Source organism: Falco naumanni, chromosome 22 (genome assembly GCF_017639655.2).
Source record: "Falco naumanni isolate bFalNau1 chromosome 22, bFalNau1.pat, whole genome shotgun sequence".
NCBI classification, from domain to species: domain Eukaryota; kingdom Metazoa; phylum Chordata; class Aves; order Falconiformes; family Falconidae; genus Falco; species Falco naumanni.
This window is the reverse complement of record NC_054075.1, coordinates 319519-341072: the sequence shown is the minus strand read 5'-3', so window position 1 is coordinate 341072 and position 21554 is coordinate 319519. Positions and strand designations below refer to the sequence as shown.

The 21554-nt window shown below is 49.9% G+C and overlaps 1 long non-coding RNA gene across 2 annotated transcripts; it reads left to right on the top strand.

Moving 5' to 3' along the window:
* The first annotated feature begins 584 nt into the window (after window positions 1-584).
* Window positions 585-15706, top strand: LOC121080214. Of its 2 annotated transcripts, none has more exons than XR_005825291.1 (5): window positions 585-627; window positions 1927-2124; window positions 14219-14359; window positions 14508-15272; window positions 15417-15706. It is a non-coding gene; the product is annotated as an uncharacterized LOC121080214 (long non-coding RNA). The 2 variants fall into 2 exon arrangements; XR_005825292.1 differs by lacking the exon at window positions 585-627 and adding an exon at window positions 1232-1314.
* Window positions 15707-21554: the final 5848 nt, after the last annotated feature.

The following is a 21554-nucleotide window of genomic DNA, read 5'->3' as shown; positions in this document are numbered from 1 at the left end:
CCTGACCAGCCCAACATGGCTGCCAAGAGGCTGAGGGTAAGAAATGGCAGCTGCCAGCATGCCCTGGGAACAACATGGCTGCCAGCGGCCCTGGGCCTACAGCTCCCAGCATGCCCTGGGAACAACATGGCTGCCAGCAGCCCCGGGCCTACAGCTCCCAGCATGCCCTGGGAACAACATGGCTGCCAGCAGCCCCAGCCCTACAGCTCCCAGCATGCCCTGGGAACAACATGGCTGCCAGCAGCCTCGGGCCTACAGCTCCCAGCACGCCCTGGGAACAACATGGCCATGGGGCAGCCCCAGGCCTACAGCTCCCAGCACACCCTGGGAACAACCTGGCCATGGGGCAGCCCCAGGCCTACAGCTCCCAGCATGCCCTGGGAACAACTTGGCCGTGGGATGGCCCTGGGCCTACAGCTCCCAGCATGCCCTGGGAACAACCTTGCTGCCAGCAGCCCCAGGACTACAGCTCCCAGCATGCCCCGGGGCACACCTTCTCCCAGCAGGCCATGGGACATCCCTGCCCTGCAGTCGGCCCCTGTGGCTCTGCAGGCCTGGGGCCATTGCCTGGGGCCACTGCCCTGGGGCAGGGACGAGGGGAAGGGAGGCACTGAGTGGCAGGGAGAGGTGAGTCAAGGTGGAAGGGTGGCTGGAGAGGGACAGGTGGCAGCCAGAGGGGCAGGGAGAGCGGGAGGGGCTGGGCAGGGATGGAGAAAGGACAGGGACTGGTGAGGAGCGGGCAGAGGGATGGAGAGGGACAGAGACAGAGAGGCAGGGGGGTGCCACAGATAATGCAGGATCAGCAGCAGGAGAGAGGGACAGGGAGAGGAGTGGAGGGGCAGGAAGGAGGACAGAGGGACAGACCAGCACAGGCAGGGTGAGGGGACAGGATGAGCAGGCTGTGTCTTTGGCAGTGGGCGGCAAAGCTGCTTCTGTGGGTCTTTCCTTTCCCCCTCTGCCCTTATCCCCTCCCCACCCTTCCCCTTGGTGAGTCTGTGTCTGTGGTGTGCCTGCTCCGGTGAAAGGAGCTCCTGCACCAGCCTGAGGGCAAAAGAAGAGGGGCAAGGAGCGAGCTGTCACAGTCCTTAGTTTGCAGGTTTAATGTATTGTCCCTGTTCAGAAAACACAGTGTGTATGTGTGTCAGTGGTGCCGGCAGATTTTTATTCTTTACAGCAATTTCTTTAAATACCAGACTTCATGCAGAAGGTTCACACTGTGCTTCTAGTAAAACGGAATTGCTTTTATGCATGCTGTGCTTCTAGTAAATGGAATTGCTTTTATGAATGCTGCAGTCTGGAGGTGGCAAGTGCCAGGTTAGAGATGAAGATGGAAATGAAAGCAAGTGACGCACATGCAGTGGTGATCCTGCAACAAGCATGCTGTATATTGACCTTGGAGAACGCTGCAGGGACTCTCAGAAGTCAAGGTTTTCAGTGCTGTTTCTGTATTTAATACCCAAGGGATGGTTTCCCTCTGTGTGCGTTTCTGTGCAGGCATGTGCATGGAACATAGGTGTGTCTCTGTGCCATAAGTGGGACTGATGGCAGCTTTTCATTTCATTCCAACTCAAAAGTAAAGAAAGACTGTACCTGCAAAAGAATTCAAACAGCCGTCTTTCTTTCCCAGAGCAAGCATAGAAGCGTGGGGGAGCGGTTTACAGGTTCAGAACTTGAGCCTGCTCTGGATGGTAAACCCTCAGGAGAGGAAAGAGAAGCCCCACTTTTTAACTACAGCTCTGCTTCCCTTAATGTGTCTTCTTGTTAGATTGTGTCGGTGGTCAGTTTAAAAGGACATGATTAAACTGTGCTTGTTTATCAAGATATTTGAGGGTTATTTACTGTCTTAAATCCCCTTATGAGTGGGGCACTCTGTTGCCCTGTGGGCAGTACAATGTCAAGACTGGTAATTTTCCTTTTCTTCCCTAGTGTACGGATGCATTTATGAAGGCAAGTGTTGGGTCTTATTGGCGCCGCACAAGAAACCAACGTGTGAAACCCAGACATTCACTGTTAGAAACAGGAAGAAGCTATGGGCCCTTGCTTCAGATTCTGCAAAAGATGTACCAAGGCTGAGGAAAGTGGCAAAAAGGGAAGAAATGCCGTAGCATAACTTTGGGATGGCAGGTGAGGTTTCCATCAGTGTTCCTCAAACGTAGCAGCCTCATTTTGTTTGCGGATGTGGTGTTGGACTCAAAATGCGAGACTAGTGTCCTTTATTGCAGGTGGTAGTGTAGCGCACGTACCTTTCATGTTCCAGGTGAAGTTGCCAAGGCTCTTGTTAAACTTCTGCAGAACCACCTCAAATTTTCCTTAGTGCGTCATTTCCTTCAACAGTCAAGTCCAGGTCTGTGGCATACAATAACCCCTACCCCATTTGGGATCTGGATGTGGTTGATTTTTAATTCAGACTTATCTGCTGTTAGAGATTTTCCGGTTTTGGTCCAAATAGGGAAATGCTGATTGTATGCATTCTTTTGCTTTTTCATAGTGTTGTTCCGTGTTTAGTCATTTGTTCCTTACAAAAATGGTGTATGGGTGTCTATGAAGCTGGAGGTGTTTACGTTCTTGTGGCTGAATGTAGCAGTGGAGCTATCTTGCTGTATTTAAATCAAGAGGAGTGTAATGTAACTTTACTTAAAATCTGGTCTTGGTAGGCAGATCCTACCCTGATAAGCATTAAAAAAAACCATATATATATACAAATCTGTGAAGAAGTATAGGTGGAGCACCTGAACTGGTGAAAGGCAGCAATTCTCTCACTGATATCCACACATTGCAGAACTGTTGCCAGCATGACCTTGAAATAGTGAGCCATTAATGTTAACTACTAGCAGCTTGTGAACCTATCAGTCAAAGTAGAAAATAATGTCCCACTGCCACCTTTTTTAATTTTTTTTTTTATGTTTTAAAGTTTCTGATTTGATACTTTCTGATGTATTTGAAACCTGTGTCATTATCCTATGTAGTTTGTGACAAGTATGTGGCAGATGGGCCTTTACTGCTTGGAGAGGTGGTGAGATGGAGAGTGGAGAATGGTTTTATGGCACAAGTGTAAAAGTATAAAAAGGGATTAAGAGGCTTGTGTACCTTGCTGCCAGTTCAGTGGCATGAGAATTCCTGTAATGACAAATTCCTTCTGGCTGAGTTTCCAACCAGAGCAACACTAGCAACGGATGTCGTTCCCAAATGGTGAGGTGGTTGTAAGCTTCATCAGTAGTAGAAGCTGTGGAGAAAGTCACGAATCATCTGCCGTTCTGCAAGTCAAGTGCTTGGCTCTTTTGTCACTAGCGTTGATTTAAGGGTACATTGCTTATAAATAGCACTTGACCTTTGTAATTCTTCATACTGCTAAGTTCTCGGTGCCATCAGAGAACCATTGTGCTGTGAAGGCCCTGTAAACATACGGCAATGTTTGTGTTTATCCATTTTGGCCTCCCTTAGGTGGATTATTTTGTAATTTGAAACCTTAGTGGCAGGATTTGGGGCTTTATCCTGATCAGCCATCTAAGGGCCAGCTCTCGGCTGCAGCTGCAGCATAAGTATTCAGGTGGTTTGAGCACCAAATGAAACTTCCACTTGGCTGTCATTTTGGCTTTTCCCTTCCTCTTAATTTTTATATTTTAATAAAGAGTTTTAAATATTTGGCTTCCTTACAGAAAAAAAAAACCAACCAGTGCTATCCTTGTCCTGTTATGATAAACCCCTAATCTGGAGGGCAGAAAGCTGAGACCACCAGGAAGACGTTGAGAGGAAGGGGAAGAATGTTAGAGCCATGAGTAGGGTGTTCTTCAGCTGGCCAATCTGAGGAGGTGGAAAAGGTGCCTCAAAGGTAGCTAGAGGGAAGCACAGGAGAGCAGCTGGGAGCCAGAAGTGTGGTGTGGGCATACAAAAGTGTTACACTGTGGTGTGTCAGGCGAATTGTTTTCAGGAACTTCCATATTTGTTGCCATTTCCCAAGCTCCTGAGGTGCAGGAGTGCTGGAGGCAAGAAGCTGCCAGCATCATATTGTGGAGAAAGAACACTTCTATCTCCATTTTACTTTCCTCACTTCCGTGTTGCGCTGGCAGGGCAGTACAGACCCGGACCCGGAATTTGGACCCAGACCCTGTGAGTACGCAGGCAGTTTGTGTGGCCAGTGCCGGTGTGGTTCTGGCACAGAGGATCAAGCGCTTCATGCTTCAGAGCTGTCAGGCTGACACTCTTCAGCACTCAATGAAGCTCTAAATTACAGCTAAAGGAAGAGAGAAATTTTGCTTCAGAGCTTGATAATGTCGTTCTGATCCATCCTTTTGCTTGTTCAGTGGCTACAGAAGGGAACCACTGCCTTGGTAGGAGCATCCATTGAGTTCTTCATGTGTGATATTGAGAATCATTGTGTCTGTCTATGCATGAGATCATTACAGTAGGTGTTTTGAAGATGTTCATGTGTGGTACATAAAACCTTTGCCAGTAAAATAGTAAATCCACGCAGTGGGGTCTAAAGCACACAGATCTAGTGCAATCCTCCAAAGAGCTTTGAAAGTGTCTCCCCGAGGGTACAGACCTGGCTGTTGGTGATTCTGTTGAACTGCCTTTTATAGCAGGTTGCTTGGAGAAGTTGCTATGACAGAAGTCGTCTTCTGGGGGCCGAATGCTGCAAATGGTAGGATGTTTAAGGAAGCAAATGAATAACCTTCAGACTTGGTTTTATTCTTTTAACAGATTGTACACAAATGTAGTAGCCTGAGTAGGCTGCTTTTAGCAGGGGAACGTGACCTGACTGCACAGGAGGCAAGGAACTCTCTTCTTCTCACTGATCATGAGCCCTCAGTTTCAAGGCAGATCTGAAGACGAATATTTGACCCGTGGGAAATGCAACTTCAAATACGTAACTCAGGTGGGACTGCAGTGTGTGCCCTGTGATAGGAGCCGTGTATCCCAAGCGTGAACGTAGAGGTTGGGCCCGGTTTTTAGCTTGGTTCAATCTGAACTCTGCTGACTGATTCTGTGATCAAGTGCAGGCAAGTCTGCCCCTGAGAGGATGCTGTCATGGGTGGAAGGGTTGAAGTGCAGTGACTGCGTCAACAAACAGGTGGTTTGAAAAGTCTTTTGAGCAAGGGTCTGGTACGCTGGTGTAATGCCTTTTCCCTTTACAAAGGTGTCCAGTAAACACAAGTGTTCCTGCATGTGTCCAGTAGCGCAGAGACCTCTGTACTTTCTTTGGACTGATTGTTGTATAAGATCTGGGGGTTTTTGGACAGCTCTGAAAATTGTCCAAAAGGTGTCTTGTATGTTGGGTGAAATGGGTCATCACTTCCATAAACCTCTAGCCTGTAAAGAAGAGCCGTGGAAGTAAGGAGATATTATTTTTTTTCTCTTTTTATTGTTACTGGGAGGAAAAGGAGAGATTAACTATTGACCTGTGATACCCCCAGATGCAGGCTGTGCAGTGCATTTGAGGTGGATCACTCCTGTACTGCCAAGACTGAGCCCAGACTCCTCAATGCTTCGCACACTGGCAGTGGAAGTCCTTGTGCAACTGTGGGTACTGGCTTTCTGTGCTGTAGCATGAAAAATACAAAGCACTGGGGTTAAGGTTTGCAGAGAAGTGGGAAAAAGTTGATTATTTTGTGCTAGGAAGAGTATGTCCTGTACTTTTCAAACTTTGAATGTCTCCACTTGGAATTTAAAAACTGCTTTTAACTCTGCTGCTATGTTTCAGTGGGCAGGAAGGTGTCTTGTAGTTACAGATGATCCGTTCCCTTAAGAAGGATCTTTGCCTTCTGAGTTGAGCTTTCTTGGCTTTACATGAAAAGTGCCTCAAGCTGTACGATTTCAGATGGCAGTGAGGGAATTACATCTCCATGGGGATTTAGAGAGAAATCCAGAAGTATGTTGCCTTATTGTTTCAGTATATGAACTTTTCTAAACAGGATTTGCTGGGGTTTGAGCAAGAGACCCACTTCCCACGTGCCTACATAAACCCCGTTTTCTCAGACAGACACATGCATTATGGTTTGTGATGCAATATTTACTTGATGCGTAAGCCGTACTGTGCTGTGCTCTTCTAGGCTTGTCGTAGTCCTTTGAAACGCAGCCCTGCGCATCAAAGGGGCAAGCTGTGTGATCTGCTTTCCCCCACAACATCGAGCAATGTAACTGTCGTAAGTACAGGCAGAACAAAACTAGTTGAGGGATTTGTGGGCGGCTGTTCAAATCATGGTGGGCCAGCAGTCAGCCCATGCTTACTAATACGTTTAATTGTCCTACGCCACCTGAGGGGCAGGACAGTGTCAGGGCATTTTCCCAGGGAATAAAACTGGACATGTCTGATTCTCTCCGAGGGTCCCCTATGTAAAAAAACATCCTTCAGCACCATCTGGGTGCTTGGTGTTCTCAAAAGGACCCAAAGGGATGAAGTTCACTCCTGCTGCCTGCGTGACCGCAGGAATTATGTCTGCAGCTGTGCTTCTGCGCACTTCGAAACTGCCTCTGTTTCTTTGCTTGGTCAACCAGAAAAAAAACCAAAAAAACCCTACGCTGACTTGGCAACAGTGTCTTGCTGTCCTCTCTGAAGGAAGTAAATTACCATCATCTCGCAGCTTGTCAAATGTGCACCAGGTGTGAAGAAGAACATGACGTGCACTGTCCTAAGCTCTCAGCAGGTCAGGTTTTGCTGTCCTCTGGAAACTGTCTAGCTCTTCAGTTTTTCTCCACAAAGGACACATTGTTTGGAGTAGTGATGGGGTGGCCCCCCAAATGCCCCAGCTTTGTTTCTAAACGCTACTGAAGTATTTTGCCTCCTGAAGAGACTGTGTTCCTCATGAGGAACGGTTACTTCTCAATAAAGTGACCCCCTTTCCGTCTAAAGGGATGGAGCTTGAGACTGTGGAGGTGGAGGTGCTTGGTGAGGGAGGCAGTCAGGCAGTGCCACTCTGGGGTGCCCAGCTGCGCAGGGCAGTGACGGCACCCGTGTGCCTGGCGAACGCTTCTCTCGCAGTGTCGCAGGGAGAAGGTGTGAGGGTGCTGGGAGAGAGCCGGCGCCCCTGGGAATGACAGCAGCTAAAGGTGAGGGCTGGCTGCGTGGGCAGCAAAGGGTGAGCCAGCCATTCTCTTTGCAAATGCAGTGGAGAGGGAGGGAGCCCCTCCATCAGCGCAGCAACGTCTGCTGGGGCAGGGCCGGAGGCACCGGCACCCAGGGCAGGGCTGGCAGGGGGTCTGAGAGAGCCACTCCGCCACCCCCTTGCTTACTGACCCTGTGGGGAAATCACTTTGGGGGCAGCGATTAAAAAGTGCATGCAAAGTTTTTAGGTCCAATTGGAACACTGAGAAGGGGTTCAGGGCCTTTCTCAGAGCGCCGCACGTTGCATAGTCATGTGTCATACACAGGTTTGGTGACTGGTTTCTCGCTTCTAATGCAAACACGTACGCATCCTCAGTAGCGCTGCTGAAGAGTTTTACGGACTACGCATGCTCCCCAAGCGGGATTTTGGCCTCTTTGGGGCAGAATTATTTCAGTTAGAGGTCACCATCTCCCACTGCCACAATTATCTTTGTCCTATTTTAAACTCATTTTCTGTTGATGTCAGTGGATCCCAAGACCCGATCAGCTTGTGTTCTCTTGCAGCCAGAACTTTCCTCATTGGAAGTCTTCTTCCTGCGCAACTTAGATAACGGTGCTCTTTCCACTACCTGGTCTTTGTTTCTCACCCCTGCCAAGGCTGCCTCCCTTGATGAGAAGTCCCTTCATTTGTAAATACTCTAGAGAGTGGGCCAGCTCGGTGGAGGTGTCACCTCGACAGAGGGGAAGGTGGAGGGTCAGATCTCTGCATGTGGCAGGGGCTGCATTAACCCTCATCTCCCGCTGCGTGAATGACCGCAGGCAGAGGCACTGTGCAAGGAACATCAAACGTTTAATGAATTAAGACAGACAGATCTGGTAGAGGGCTGGGGCTGCAGTGGGCAGGTGCAGGTCACACGTCAGAGGGATTTGTGCTCCACACCTTCTCTATCAATATATCAACTGTGACTGGCGTGGTGTGGAGCACCTTGTCTCCTGGTGTTCCTCAGGGTTCTGGCTCGCTTGGTGGGCACATAGTCGCTATTGGATGCCCTCTGCTTGCTGCTGCCCCCCTGCTCCCCACTACAGCCCACCGCCGTGGCATCCCTGTCCGGCTTCCCCTCCCAGAGGGTTTTGGAGCTTTTTGCCACCGGGCACACCACCATCTTCTTCCTCTTCTTGGGTGGCATGCTGCCCCGTGGGGACGTCTCTGGCATCCTGAGGGTGTCAGCCAATGTGGGGTGCTTGGCCTGTTTGCCAGCAGCGTTGCCTGATCTGGGCACCACCCAGCAGGAGGAGATGCCCGGTGGTGGTGGCAAGCGAGTCAAAATGACCCGGGGCTGCCTCCTCAGCACCTCCTCCACCAGTTGGGCCATGCAGGGTGGATGATGCTGGGGTGCAGTCGGGGGGCTGGCCAGGGGACTCCTCAGCAGGATCTGCTGAGGACTCTCTGGGAGACCCTAGTGGGGACCCTCTGAGCATCCCTTCAAGGGGCTCTCCTCTGAAGTGTCCATAGGACCCTCCTGAGAGGGCTCCATGGGACTCTCTGGCAGCCGGGTGGGGAAGACCGCTGCCAGCCCACCCTGCCTGCCTGTGGTGTCCAGCAAGGGGGATGTTGCCACCCTCTGCCAGGAGGGGTTGGTGTCCTCCTGCATTGAAGCCACCACTTGGTCCTTGGGACAGTCGCCCTCCATCATGCACTCCAAGAGGTCAGGGGTCCTGTTGAGGGTGGTGGTCAAGACAGGGACATCAGGGACACCACGGTCGGTGTCCTTGCTGTCCCCCAGCCCTGCCACCAGTGATTGCTCCTTGGAGCAGCCACCCTTTGCCACGTACTCTGAGAGCTCTGGGAGCTTGTTGAAGAGGTTGGTCAAGCAGGAGCCGCTGAGAACTTCATGGAGCTCCAGGATGCTGTAGAGCCAGGTGAGCAGGTCACTGCTGTCCATAGTGGACGAATGCTCATCCTGAAACTGCAGATTGTCCTCTGCCAGCTCAGGAGAGGCCTCATTGAAGGCATCTGGCCCCAGCTTGGGCAGGGCCAGGAGATTCTTTGGGCTTGGCGGGGTGGTCACCACTTCTGAAAAAGCAAACAAAGCCAAGCCACCCCCAGGGTGATGCAAGCCTTCCTTGGTGCAGGTCACCCCTATGGGCTCTGCCACCCTGCAGACCTCACCTTGGTGCTTGGTCCTGCTTCTGCCAGAGAGCATATCCAGGGCGGGCTGGCAGGGGGTGGCAGCAGGGATGCCATCCTCACTGGCCACCACGTCGTTGTTAAAGGCCTCCAACAGCTTCTGGGCGCTGCCAGGATGGGTGCAGAGCACAGGGGGGACCTGCACGCAGTGCTGAGCCGCAGGGTGTTGGGGTGGCAGGGGCCCAGCATGGGCAGGGACGTTCAGCACAGTGCAGCCCGTAGGGTAGAGGGGCTGCCCCTGGCCCACGTCCCATGGGCCCAGCCCCACTGGCTGGTGGGGCACAAGTGTCCCCATCACCACTTGCTGTCCCTGGCCATAGGCAGGGGGACAAGGAGCAGGCAGAGGGGGCAGCTGCACAACCTGCCCCGAGTCCCCCAGGGGCCCCTGCACCGCCTGCCAGGTTGCCTGGGTGGGCTGATGGGTGACAGTGGGGAGCTGGGAAGGCCGAATAGTGATCAGCAGCCCCGGGACAGAGGGTAGCACACCAGCAGTGACCAGTGGTGGCATGGTCAGAGTGGTGAAGCTTGTGCCGGGCACCTCTGATGCCGTCGGCAGCTGGAGGGGGAACCTCTCTGTTGGCAGAAGCGAAGGGGGGTGATGGGGTGAGATGCTGGCTGACAGAGCTGGTTGGGGGTTACCCGGAGGGCAGGAGCACCACGAGGAGCATGCTGCTCTATGCTGTAGCAGTTGGCCAGCGTGGCGTTTGTTGGGGCAAACAGTGTTCTGGGGTTCCATCTCCATGGCGATCATTCCGCCAGCACCTGGGTCAGCCAGCGTTGTGACAGTTTGACTTTTAATGACAGAACAACTTCCCATCCTGCTGATGCTTTCCTGCCCTCAGTGCTGATTTCCCACCCCCACCATTAGTTTCCCATCACAACTGTTTTTTGTTTGGGGAGTTGAGTTTCATGTGAAAGGGGAGTTTTCACCTAAATTTCTGTTGATGTCAGTGGATCCCAAGACCTGGTCAGCTTGTATTCTCTTGCAGCCAGAACTTCCCTCATCTGAAGGCTTCTTTCTGCCTTCTTTCAGCCAGGGCAGGGCTGGGAGGGAGTTTGAGAGAGCCACTCCTCTACTGCCTTGCTTAGGGACCCCGTGGGGAAATTGCTTTGGGGTGGGGGCAATTCGAGAAAACTGGGACCTCAGAGAAGCATAGTATTACAGGAAGCTTTTTAGGGTAAAAGACAGCTATCGCTTTCAGGATGGCTGGCATTCACCATCCTAAATGTGTGTTGCCACGGCTCCCTAAGCAACGCAGCCTGCAACCTCAGCACGTGCTGACAGGAGTAACGGAGGCTGGAGCGGAGTGGAGACCCCGCGGCCAGGCTCTGTTATGCTCCTGCAGGAAGGGGAACTTGACGGTACCACAGAGCTGATGAGATGTCCGCTGCCATGATTTTCCCTTTTATAACAAATTCTACCAGGGATGAGCGATGACAGAAAAGGCAGGAATATGGTTACGCCAGTACTTCACAGTCCCTTGAACTTGTTGGAGTTCCAGCGTACCGGATGGATTGTGCCCAGATTCTTTCTTTTACAGTGAGTCTGGTGGAAGAGAGGCAGCTCCTGCAACCCACCAGACTCCTTGGAATTTAACTTCTCGTGCTGGCCCTTGGCACTTTGACTCTGGGACTTCCAGTCCCAACTTGATTAGTGTTGCCCAAATGTTTTTCATTGCATCTGTAATGCTTTCTGGCCCTTCTGCCCCGCTGAGGATGCCATCAATGTATCGATACACTGTGAGGCCAGGGGGAATGGTGATCTGTGCTAAGACTGTGGCCAGAGCATTGTGAGCGATAGTGGGGCAGTGTTTGTATCCTTGCAGAAAACTGTTTGAAGACGTACTGAGTCCCGCTCCAGGCAAAGGCAAACCGGGCTTTTTCTTGTGCGTGGAGCAGAATCACGAGGAATGCATCTCTAACATGTAAAGCATCTAAAGCTAACCTAACATCTATGTTAACCCTAATGTCCCACAAAAATCACTGGGTAGCTAGGTTACTGACAACGAAAGGAGAGGAAACAGCACTGGGAGAATGAAAATATCCCACTAAGTCAATTTTTTTGTCTACCTATACAGCAGAAGTGTTCTTTCGTGTTAAAGTCAGAGTATGTTCTGATTTGCGCTGCCCCACTAAATGGTTTTATGCTGCAAAGGTTTACTAAGAAATAATTGTTAGTGTTCTTCCTGGTTATGCACCCACATCTTATAATGAAAAAATTAGATGATAACGTCTTTGCTGTGCTACACTGTTGTATAACTGAGAGTTAGGTTGTGTTTTCATTTTAAGCATTCTCAAAAAAATACGGATAATTACAGCTTTTACTAACAGCACTGCGGCAAATGTGAATTCACTGGTGGGCTTTTAAGCCTCACCTCAGCATGTTTGATGTAGGAACAAACATTACAAGTACTCTAGTATTTTTGCCAATGCTTTCCTGCACAAATTGTATTAAAAGCATAGATTCTTCTGGTCTTCCATGCAGAAAGTATGGTGAGAATAAATCTGATGTTAAAATGACTTCTTCAGATGTCAGAGGTTTATTTAGAAATGTGCACTACCTGTATTTTTTCTTATTTACTTGCAGTGGGTCATAACAACCTGCAGAGAAGATATGCAAAGTACGTCATCCCTATTATTTCCATTCCTGGGTTGTGATAGAATTTGGCACAGAATTTTAGATCAGTTGCAAAAAGTAATGCCGGGCCACGCATATTCAGATTGATCCATGATCCCAGGTAGCTGTATGGGATTTGGTAATTTTCTTTAATAAGTATAGGAAAACTGCATGTATTATGAAAATGAGAATTTAGTGAGACAAAGGGCAGGTCCAGTTCCTTTTTCACTAATACACAGAGATGTTCTAACATATCAAACAAAAAGAATTTCTAAAGAAGTAGACCTTTCTGAGCTGGAGAAGAGGTAGATGAAATAGAAAAGATAGATCTAAAATCTGCAGCAAAATATTGCCTCTAAAGGAAGATGTGTTGGGTGTTTTTTTCTTCATGGAAACAAATGAACAATTACTCTGCAATTCTCCTAACTGGAAATTTGCAAAAAGCTGTGTAGCGTGGTTTTCAGTAGTATAAAAAGCAAAAGCTCTTTAGGGTTTCAAGTACATCTTTGCAACAGCTGTTAAAAATATGCAAACACACAGATTGTTCCATTGTATGAAAACACCTTCATTTACTACTTATTTGTCATACAGGGAGTAAACTAGCAGTGACGACCGTTGGAAAGTTTTAGATGAATAAAAAAATCCTCCAAACCAGGAAAAATACTGTGCTATCAGGTAGCTGCAGCTTTGCTGTGTGAGCTTATTATTCACGTGGAGACTTTTTCTAAATGTGTCACTTAAGGCAGGGATGGCTTCTAATTCTAAAAAGCCATTTGCCTAGAGCAGTCGCTCATGTGCCACATACAGGATTTTTATGCTAACACTATTAAAAAATTTCCCTAGAAAATTTTCCCCCTCCTTCGAGTAAATACAACCGATGTCCCTAACTGTCTCAGTTTCCTATTCCACCATAGGTTGCTGTATTTCAAAGACAAAGTTAACCAACGGCTGGTTACTAACCGAGGGCTCAAACCAATTTTTGGAGCAGTCAGGTAGAGAGTTGCCATTTAGTCTGGACCCACTGAAGTGCCAATGTAAATATAAACAAAATAAGGTATATCAAACTTCAGGTTCTCTAGCAAAACAATGGAAAGAATATGAAGAACTACGTCTTGCCTACTGTCTGTTTCCCATATGTGTGGTGATCGGCTCCCTGGAAAACAAGAGGCTGGGCTGGTCCTGGCTGTGCCCATGAATATGCCAGCTGAGTGCTAGGTGGTAGCAAGGAGAGCACTAGAGAAAAGCACAGACCCATTGACCCAGCACCGCCGTTCTCATGTTCTTCGTGCATGTGAGGCCTGTTAGCCATTGTACATGTATTTATTCTAACATGGGACATCAGTCAACAGTCACAACACCGGTGGATTACCAGCACTTCATCATATGCTTCACATATAGTGTTAAAGGAGAAATTTACACAGACGTGGGTACCACTGGGTTTGCTTTAATCGCCCCTCAGAGCTGGGCCACCGCCCCAGCGAGTGGCAGAGAGCAAAGGGATACAGCACGGCTTATATACACTTATCAAATCATTAGTCAATGCCCGAGGTTTTTAGAAGTTTCCTTTGGTCTTGTCTGTTCTGCAAATCCATCACCTGACCCTGTCCCTGTTGATTCATCTATTTGCTTCCAGTCTCTGCCTTGGTTCCAGGCTCCTCCTCGGATCGTGATCTTCTTTCTGCCTGCTTTAACTCACATACTCCTTCAAGCACACTTAGTCTTTGAACAAGCAATTCCTATTCACATATACTGATTTTTTCTTTCTTGAAACACCTGTGTTTCTGCGAGCACCTGTGTGCACAAGTTGATCATCTGTTGTTTCTCTGTTCTTCCAGTGATTAACTGGACTGGGTGTTAAACCAGCCTTGGATTAGGGCTACACTAGGGACAAGGCCTGGTTCTGCCACTTAGCTGCTTTAGCACTTTAAATTTCTGAGTTCAACACACATTTTCTTTAACAAGCAATACCAGAACAATGGAGAACAATTAACAATGGTTTGGTCACTGCTGTGACAAAATAATGACAATCATTATTTCTGGTGTAGGTTGCTGTATGTCATATTTATGAAACTAGGATTTGCCGGAAGAAAAATGTTCTATTTCACACCCACAGATGAGCTCCCTGAGATAGGCATTCACGTTTTAACAAGCCTTTACATCAAAGGCTGTAAACGAGCGTCAGTCTGCACAACCAGCTGGGAATCTTGTGTTGTTCCAGGCACATCTTTTTGTCCCATTCAATACCTTGTCTGTGCGATTTGCCTTTTTGTCTGTCTTGTGCTCTCCTGCTAAAGACTTTATAGGCTTCAGTTTTCTGATACTGCTCCAGCTCCTGCATCTAATGCTCCTTATCTCTATCTGCTCCATCAAGGTATTGCTGAAACAAAGAAGTCCAAGAGTACCAGGGAGTTGCCTCCCCTTCAGGAGGAAGGGAAGAAAAACAACTTGCCCGATGAAGTGCTGGTCCATTTCACCTATGCAAACAGGAAAGGAGTGAAGAAACAATGAGAATGTACGTGAGATGCAAAGACGCAGGATTTCTGGATAATATTACTGTATTCTGGTGTCTGTCGTGTCCGTGTCTCCCCCCCACCCCCTTTTCCCTTTTTTTTTTTAATTCAAATCACTATTCTATTAACTCTTTTTTTTTTTTTTTTTAGATCAAGCTTTAACGTTCAGACCTGTAACTGCAGGGTTCCAATAAGCCCTTGTTTTTGTGCCCCACAGACAAAAATGCACTACCATTCTACAACCACACACTTTTCCCATCTGAGAGGCAAACAAAACATCATGGCTATTGGAAAAGAGCAGCATAAATATCAAAGAGCCTAGGTGATATCAATTTAAGCTATCTACGTTTAGGTTAAAAGAAAACCTCAGGCTAGGAAGAAAAAAATATTTCACACGTGCATAATAGAATGAGCTTAACTGGAGAATTTTTTAGGGGGACCGATGAACTGAAAACCATTTAAGAAGTGGTCACAACACTTGCTAAAGGGATCCTTTCCAGAAAAAAAAAAAAAAAAAGTTGTTGAGCAAGTTTTTCACCCAGTGAGTTTAAAATTCAATGGAAATAAGTATTTAAATCAGAGTGAACATTAGTCACTGGATATGCCTTTTATTTTCATTGCATCATCACAACAATACATGCAATAGTTATAAATTTCATGCATTTGCAAACCTGTTTTGATGCTGCTGAGGAAACAGTTAACATTCTAGATTGGGGTGCAAATTTAGTGATGCTGGGTTTGCATTTCTTTTGGACACTGTATTCTTCCAGAAGACATTAATTCTTCTCTTCTGTCTCCAGCAATGCGCTGCTGACAGAGTACAGTAACCGAGTCAAAAACAGCAGAAGTTTTTCCTCCGATTGTGTCTTGGATGAATTGTTTTGATCAGTAAGAAGGAGTTCTACTGTACTACGTGTAAGTAGATGTCCTGGGTTTTCTAGCGCAGATCTATACAGTTCTTTAATATTTATTATTATTTTTTTTTTCTTACACAACTTAAACAAGAAGAATGATTTTTAGGGTGTTTGCTGTATGACTATAGGAATGGTCTTTTTCTAGGGGAGACTCACTATTTGGTCAGCTCAACCAGTCCTTATTTCAGTCAATTCCAGTCAGCTCAGCGGTCCTTATGCTCACCACACAAAAGAAGTAGCAGGACTACCAGGCTGGAACAGGGGAAGCGCGAGACTTTCCCTTCAATTGTTGTATCGGACAACTAGTTCACTAGTTGCTGCAGCTCAGACAGACCGGGACCCTGGGGAACGGGACCCCCGCGGCCTGGGACCACGACCAGGACCCCGGGGACTGGGACCCCCACAGCTTGCGACTGGGACGCCTGGGACCAAGACCAAGACCCCTGGACTGGACCCCTGTAGCTTGGGACCGAGATCCCCGTGGCTCGGACCCGGACTGGGATCAAGACCCCCGGGACTGGACCCCAGCGGCTCAGACCAATCAAGACCCCCGGGACTGGACCCCTGCGGCTCAGACCAGGGCCCGGGTCAGAGACCCCCGGGGACTGGGACCCCAGCGGCTCGGGACTGGTGCCCCCGTGGCTCAGGACTGGGACCGAGACGGCTGGGCCTGGGACCCCCACGGCTTGGGCCGGGCCGGGGACCCCAAGGACTGGGACCCCCGCAGCTCGGGACCGGGACACCTGCGACTCGAGACCTGGACCAGGACCGGGACCCCCTGGACCGTGATGCTTGCAGCTAGGGACTGGGACAGGGACCGAGACTCCCGGGACCGGAAACCCCACGGCTTGGACCAGGGACCGGGACTGGGACTCCCGAGACCGAGACCCCCGTGGCTCAGGACTGGGACAGGGACAGTTATCCCCATGGCTTGGACCGGGACTGGGGCCAAGACCCCGGGACCAGACCCCTGCGGCTCAGACCAGGGACTGGGACCGGGAGCCCCACAGCTGGGGACTGAGACCGGGACCTGGACCCCCAGGACTGGGACCCCCGCGGCTCAGATGGGACGGGGACTGGGATTCTCGCAGCTCAGGACTGGGACCTGGACCACTGGGATCCGTGACCCCAGCAGCTTGGGACCGAACTGGGCCCCGGACCCCTGCAGCTCGGGACTGGGACCCCGTGGACCAGGACCCTAGCGGTTTGAGACCAGGACCGCCACCCCCGGGACCTTGACCCCCGCAGCTAGAGACCGGGACCAGGACCCCCACAGCTCAGACTGGGACCAGTTCTAAGACCTCCGGGGCTGAGACACCCGCAGCTCGGGACCGGGACCGGGATCCCCGGGCTGGGACCTCCATGGCTCGGATCAGGGACCGAGACTGGGACCCCCGTGGCTCAAACAGGGACCAGGACTGGGACGGCCGGAACTGGGACCCCCACGGCTCAGATCAGGGACCAGGACCCTCTGTGTCTTGCACCAAGACCAAGACCTGGGGACCAGGACCCCTGCGGCTCAGACTGGGACGAGGACCGGGACCGCCGGGACCGGTGCCCCCACAGCTCGGGACCACAACTGGGACGAGGACCTCTGAGGTCGGGACCGGGACCAGGGCCAGGACCCCCATGGCTCGGGACTGAAACTGGGACCGGGACGCCCATGGCTTGGGATTTGGATGACCAGGACCGGGACCCCCACGGCTCGGACCAGGACCGTGACCCCCAGGACCGGGACCCCTGCGGCTCGGGACCGGGAGCGGGACAGGGACCTCCAGGCTCGGACCAGGAACCCTGGGATAATGACCCTTGCGGCTTGGACCGGGCCGGGACCAGGAACCACGGGGCTCGGACCGGGACCGGGACCAGGACCGGGACTCCCGCGGCTTTGATAAATGAATTGTAAAGGCAAACCAGCTCGTTTTGTCATGACTTGTGGAAATGCATCTGTATCCTGTGCTGACATGCTATTTTGTTTTGCTGCAAACCACACAAGTCTGCATCTAGAGAGGACAACGTATTAGTCATCACCAGTGTCCTTACACAGCCTCTTTACAGCCCTCACTGCCTGAAACTGCAGGCGTGCTCTTGCCTTTTCCAGGCATCCGAGTGATGAGTTTTGCCTCAATATTGCCTCCACAATATTTTATTTTTCTTCAGTATTTTCAGATGACTCCTAATATAGTTTCATATACGAAGCACTTTACTCACTTGTGTAGATCATTAAAAAAAACAAACCACCCACCATGAATAGTGTATCTACGTATTTTGCCACAATGCAGGTATGTTTTTTAATTATAATTTCCAATTCAGTACCAGGGTTACTTTAAATAATTTAATTCTTCTTCTAAATGCTTTACCAAAACACATAACAAATTCTCCCCCTATGAATGCTCTGCCAGTGCACGCTATGAGATTGGCAATTTGATCGCTTGCTCAAAGTGATGATATATTGAGCTGCTTTTGCTACACAAAAGTATTTTCCTGAGTTGTCAGTCCATGTTTCAGTCTTAGTATTTTATCTTTTCTCACTTGTCCGACCAAAGAATCATATTTATCTTTGAGTTTCGTAGTGACGATGCAAATTGTATTCCTTGAAGGCAGACACTGAATTCTGGCATATCAGACAAACAGCTCTTTCTTTGTACTCCGTGAAAAAATAATCAGAAGTCCACTTTTCTTGGAACACCCCGCACTCGGAGTCAATTTTTCTTTTTTTTTGACATGATGGTGCGTGCGCTTCCCACTGGTGCTGGTTTGCTTGTCCTGCCCGGGAGCTGGAGGGAGGGAGGGAGGGAGAGACAGGGCAGCCGCCCCCCTCCTCAGCCCGGCCGCGCAGTCCGGACAGGGTGGCCAGAAGGGACTGAAGGGACTTTGCCGCGCCGGGGCTCTGGCGACTCGCCCGAGTTGGCTGGACCTCGCAGTGCAGAGGCTGCCGACTGAGCTTGCCCGGCAGAGGAGATGCCCACACCTCTCGCCCGCTGCGCACAGCAGAGGAGGAGGAGGAGGAGGAGAAGGAAAGGAAAAAGCTCCTTTCTTGAAACTGGAATGGCAGAAGGTGCCATAGTGTTTTAACGTATGTGGACAAAATTATTCTTTAGAGAGGCTCAGTTTACTTTTAATGACTCAAGAGCCCAAAGCCAGAGTATGCGGTACATTTGTAGTTTATCAGTTGAGCTTTTACTCCCAGTTCATTTGGAGCACAAGGCTAAAGTGCATCTGATACCATCAGTACATGCCATTTAGCCCATAACAATCATCCAGAAAGCATCAAGTAACCTTTCTGTTACTTTCTGGCCAAAGTGCTTATCCACAATGCAAAGTCAAACAGCTTAGCTTGAAACAAAAGCCGAGAGAGGGTTTACACAGCTGTCACCTAAAGGTTCCCAGCTGAGGGGCACATCTACAAGTGCTTTAATTTCTCAAGTCTCAACTAAACTCCTGGCTCACTCTGGCATGATCTGAAGAGCCCGAGACTGAGCGGCCATGGTGCTGGAGCAACACCCACTGGTTTCCCACTGCTGCCCTGACAGCCTTGCAGCATGAACAAGGCAAGGTGATGCGGAGTGTCTCTGAGGAGCTCTCGCTAACATAGTCCCAAAGTCTTAAGGTGGCTGTGTAGACAGAGAGTAATAACGAGGAGCGGCTGGCATACAATGCCCGTCTGCCTCTGCAGTCAGCTAAATAGTTAATTGCATCCTTGGCTTTGTTTTACACAATTCACTATTGTGCCTGGAGGCTCCTGCATCTCTGCTGTACATCTCCACTGAAGACCCAGAGATGGAGACCTGAACTCCTACTTTGCCTAACAGCTAAATTATACTTTGTATAGAAAACTGATCATGTGGTACCTTTGGTGTCATGTTGTATAGATCTGTGACCCAATGAATTCAGAGTTGCTCTCCAAAGCTCTGAAGTCTACCAGTCTTACGCTTACAGAGTCCCCTACAGGGATGCACACACTCCAGCTGGGTTCTGCGCTCTCTCCTGAACTATGAGCGAGGAGGAGGAGGAACTGAGTGTAGGGCTTTTCATTTCTTCCCCTTTCATGCAGCACAAGACACTCCAGAAGCAGCCATGGCCCTCACGGAGCCTCCTGGCCAAAAGACTTCAATCTTGAGGGCAAAGGCTGAAGAGTGCATGAAAGTGAGAGAGACGCAAGGGCAAGCACTTGTCCCACCTTGTAACATCACTTGTCAGCATCTTCTCATCTGACCCCAGGCTGCAAAGGGTTGCAGCTCCGCTTGTAAAGTACTGGGTACCATTACAGCGGTATTATCAAGCAAGGAACAACGTTAGAGTAGCAAAAAAGACACGGCTTTGCCCTCGGCTGGGGAGGCACACTGGGACAGCCTCCAGCGCCAGATCATTTTTAGCAAAAGCAATCACAAATACAATTAACTTCTTAGCTGACTTGTCTACAAAGAGGGAAAGGCTCCATACGATAAGCAGCACTCATTATTACTCTGCTGCAGAATTTCGTTCTTCCAGAAGTAATATACTCTGTTTTGCCAGCATCTAACAGCAAACCATGTAACACGAAGATACGGAGTTAAGGTACCTGTAAATGCACTGGTTTTGTTTCCTGGCTTTTGTGCTTCCCAGGGCTGTCCTTTGTTGTGCAGCTCTGATATTTTCCAATGTTTTTATATTTGGATATAGTAATTGCTAACACAGAGCCTAAGGCTAGCAATCATAGCATCTATTTACAACATGCACACTGGCTGTGTGCACCTGTTCCACCAGCCTCCCATTTGCTTCAAACATGTCAGTCTTCCTGAGGACACGTTTAATGAGAAACCACCCCCCTACCCTGCAAAGCCCTGCTTTACTTGCTGCCAAGCCTCCTGCATCCCCCTGGACAGATTATTTTTGGAAGGCTGACCAGGGAATATTTACCAGCTATTGAATCAACAGAGTTCAAGCCACATGCCAACATTTCATGCTGTTACCTAAAGGGTGTCAGAACTCTCAGAACTCCATCAAAATAGAAGTGGTTTGCACTTTGGTATTAAAAGTTATGTGCAGGCCTGAACACCTCGTTGGGAGCTGGGCCACACAGCACGCTCCTCTGGGCAAAGATTTCTTTTCTAAGCAGCCGTTATGCAAGTACCAATCTGTGAAAAAAATTTGAAACTCAAAGAGAGAGAACCTTGATTTGACATAGTGCTCTTGCTGCACGTTCCGTAGAAGGAAAGTCACCCACATCTCTAGATCTAACGGAAAGTAGGAAAGAAGCACCAAGTGCAAGGTTCTGCACGTGGGGTGGGGCAATACCAAGCACAAGCGCAGGCTGGGCAGAGAATGGATGGAGATGGAGAGCAGACCTGAGGAGAAGGACTGTGGGGTGTTGGTGGATGAGAAGCTCAACTTGGCCCATCCCAGAAAGCCCAGGGCCGGGGCGGGTGGAAACAGGGCTGTAAATCCTGGGCCAAAGTTATTTCCTGCAGCTTAAGAAAACTGCGTGGGTCTGGTGATGTCTGGTCACGGTCTTTAAAAAAACCCCCACCCACCCACCCCCAGTTGGTATTTCTAATAACAAAGGGTTAAAAGCCAGCAGGCAGCCCCGTGGCACGCAGGCAGCAGGCAGGCAGGTGCTAGTGGAACCCAGAGCCCCCGGCAGCATCAAGGGCAGCTGTTGCTAGGTAGGGCCTGGCAGCCGGAAGATCTCGCGCTGTACGGAAACACAGGGCCCCCCCTCCAGATAGCCAACAGCTTTTAATTTATGATGTAAGCAGACGGAAGTGACATTGTAAACCTAGGCTATATAGTGTCACATCGTTCAGCAATAAACGCCATTTGCCATCCACCACATTGGTGTCTGTGAGCTGATGGACCGAGCGGCCAGGGGTCGGCCGCCGTGCCGTTCCTGAACAAGGTCACCGCGTGCCTGTAAAAAGGCAACAGGGATGGGCTGGGCTGGGCTCGGCTCAGCTCGGCTAAGATCGGCTCGGCTCGACTCGGCTGGGCTGAGATCGGCTCGGCTCAGCTCGGCTCGGCTCAACTCGTTTTGCCTAAGGTCGGCTCGTTTTGCCTAAGATCGGCTCGGCTCGGCTAAGATCGGCTCGGCTCGCCTAATACAGGGTCGGCTCGGCTCGGCTCGGATAGGCTCGGCTCGCCTAAGATAGGTTCGGCTCGGCTCGGCTCGGCTCGGCTCGGCTCGGCTCAGCTCGGCTCGGCTCGGCTCGGCTCAACTCGTTTTGCCTAAGATCGGCTCGTTTTGCCTAAGATCGGCTCGGCTCGGCTAAGATCGGCTCGGCTCGCCTAATACAGGGTCGGCTCG